This window comes from Pseudoliparis swirei, chromosome 8, assembly GCF_029220125.1.
Source record: "Pseudoliparis swirei isolate HS2019 ecotype Mariana Trench chromosome 8, NWPU_hadal_v1, whole genome shotgun sequence".
Lineage (NCBI taxonomy): Eukaryota > Metazoa > Chordata > Actinopteri > Perciformes > Liparidae > Pseudoliparis > Pseudoliparis swirei.
In genome coordinates, this window is record NC_079395.1 from 17,809,362 (window position 1) to 17,812,373 (window position 3,012).

The 3,012-nt window shown below is 43.5% G+C and overlaps 1 pseudogene; it reads right to left on the reverse strand.

The window, feature by feature from the left end:
* Positions 1–532: 532 nt before the first annotated feature.
* LOC130198464 (zona pellucida sperm-binding protein 3-like) lies at positions 533–2,178 on the reverse strand (annotated as a pseudogene).
* Between the last annotated feature and the right edge of the window lie 834 nt (positions 2,179–3,012).

Sequence of the window (3,012 nt, forward strand, 5' to 3'; positions counted from 1 at the left end):
AGCTAGTCAACCCCTTGTAAAAATGCTGTTTTTAGCCTTGAAAGACCCTTGATTGAAGAAACAATATGCAGTGGGATTATATAAATACATCAATTTAGATATGTGTATTGAGGAGCAACATATTAAGCCTTCAATATTTTACCATGACAAAGATTAAGAGGTTTCCAATGGCAGCCCTTCAATCAAATCTGATGAATTTGAGATCTAGTTAAAGCTGTTGTGTATGGTGATGACAAGCTGTGCAAGTCAAGCAGTTACCAATTAAGAGATGACTATAAAAATACTGGACATCACGCAAACACACACCATCAATAAGCAAGAGAGTTTTCGAGTATAGTTATCTTTAATAACATTGGGGAGGCATTACACTTTTAGAAGTTTACAAAACAAAGAATAAAAATCCATTTCAGATTGAAGGAGCCAGTGTGCCAAATGGATCCATTCCTGTTGGAGCATAAAAGACTGGGTTAAATAGTTCTTCAGGATTAATCCATAGTTCAATGTCAAATTCAAGAATTACCTGGAGAGTCAGTCAATAATTCACATCAGTGATGGTCAGAGGTCCAAGGACAGCTTTTTGTTCCATACCACGCTTCCCTGGTTTAAAGTTAAAAGGTTTAAGTACAAGTCAAACCAGACGAGTTGATATAGCAGAAGTCACCAATACCTGATGCTAAACTCCTGACCCTCCTGGACTTGCAGTCAGAGTCACAGCAGGCACAGAGATAGCGGGATGCAGAGTTGTCCAACTGCTCCCAGCTGAGTTCATGAGGGTCAGAGGAATGTCAGAAAATTATTGTCAGTGGTTCCATCACACAAGTCTGATGAACCCAGAGAACATTGTGAATGTTTTCAGTGACATGTTTACCCGTGCTCGTTGTCATAGTGACAGGCCTTCTTGCTGTTGTCCTGACCGTTGGGATCCCAAGCCACAAGTTTACAGTGGATAAACACCTGGTGAGTAAGAAGTGAGGTTGAGGGGCAGTTGGCTTCCAGTTTTACCAATAAAGCCCCGATTCTAAAAATGAACGTGTACAAGTTATCGTTACCTCTTCACCGAGACCAAACCTAAAGGCTTGAAGGGAAAGGCGGAGCTCAGAGGATTTTTGCCTTGGTTCGAATTTGGAGCGCGATACCAGACTGTCCACAAGACATCTGTGTGGTGGAGAAAGAAAGTGTCAAGTCTGATTTCTGGACAACAAAATGCTAAACGGTGAAACCAGATTACCCCTCATTGGCGATTATCGGGTACAAAGTGCTTCCAGGCTGCAGCTCCGGTGTGGTAGCCGCTACGCATTCCTCAAGAAACAGCAGCAAGGGCTGATGGGTCTCCTGCACCACGCTAGCCATGATCGGGATAAAGGAGCCCAGAGGAAAGGTGGTGGATTCAGCGGGGCCGGAGAAGTCAGCTACAGCCGTAAACAGGAGAGGAGTCATTACGCTACAGGAGTCACTGGGAGAGCTGCCATCTCCAGTCAGGTCACGCGTCACACCCACCATTCATGAGGCCAAAGTGGAACTCTAGATCTCCCAGACCAAACGTGTTGAAAATTGGGGCATGAAGCATGGTACCAGTCTTCAGGCCTGCAACACACAGCAAGAGTTAAACAGCTGCCATGTTACCAAACTCTCAAAGCTGAAGTAGTGTGAACACCCACCTCTCATATTCACAGACAACGGGGCGAGTGAAGTCCACAGAGTCAGGAGAGGAACTGTAGGTCAGATCATTGGTGAACATCAAGCGATCCCCAGTTACCTACAAGAGACACAAATGTCACCAAGCTGCAGGAAGTACAGTGGACTCAGTTTGCAGGTACACATGTGGAGGTGCTACGCACAATTCTCCTGAAGTTACAGTCGTCAAGTCCACGCTGAAAAAGCCTCGTGGCCGAGAAGCTGGTGGGAAGCAGTTACCCAGACGGAAGAGCGAGGTATCAGCCCGGGACCTGCCCTCCGTCCACACCAGCCTCACAGAGTCGGTTCCACAGTCCAGCTTCATGTCTGGAAGGAGACACAACACAAACAAGTTGATACTCAAACAGCTTTAGTTAGATCACAATAACAGAGCTTTGTGCATCATTTTGTTCCAATATTACCTGCATACACCGACATGGCAGCAGCCAGGCTCACAAGCAGTGCACGCTGCCAAAAGAAAGCCATCATGACTGGATGCTGGCTCTGGACACTGGGGGGTGTTTTTATTCCTTGTTACCGGGCAACTTTCATCAAGACAACCTCTTTCAGCTGGTGTGTGTTGACGGCCTCAGGTGCAGAGGCCATCAGACTTCTTCTTCTTCTGAAGTTTATCTGTGGACTACAAATTAAGGTTTAAGGTGCATACCGCCAACTAATGTACCGGAGTGTGTAACATTATGACTTTAGGAAAATGTTCCTTTTAAAGACAGTAATATTGTTTTTAAGATATATGTAAAACATGTAAAAACACTTCATATAGTTACCATCCTGCCTTTCAGTCTTTCTCTTTCCACGCTGAACTTCCTGCACTCTTATCAATAAATGTTCAACAGTTTCTTTAAGGTTGCATATCTCACATTTATCCCACAGTCTTATGAATTAAAAAATGTTGTAAAAAATATAATGCCATATAAACTTCATTTAAAGGATCTTCTCTAACAGTTTGACCCGATTGTATACTGAGGTCCATTGTCCAGTTATATAAGCTTCCACCTGTGTCTATGTTCATTTTAATTATCAGTCCATCTCTCCACATGGAATCATTCGCTTTTCAACATCAAAGGAAACTAAAGCCATCGCTTCCTTCATGTTGAGGGTTATATTTAGTTACTGACGTTAATGAGATTATCTGCTGTGGATCTTCCTTTTCTAAAGCCACTCTGATATTCATTTAATATCTTTCTTCTTTATACAACATACGACACAACTATGTTGAGTAGTTTACATTTCTGTATTTCTCTTGCATGTTTTTGTACTTCCCATGCACCAAAGCGTGGCTGCATGGTGGTGTTTCTACACCACCATGCAGCCACCTCA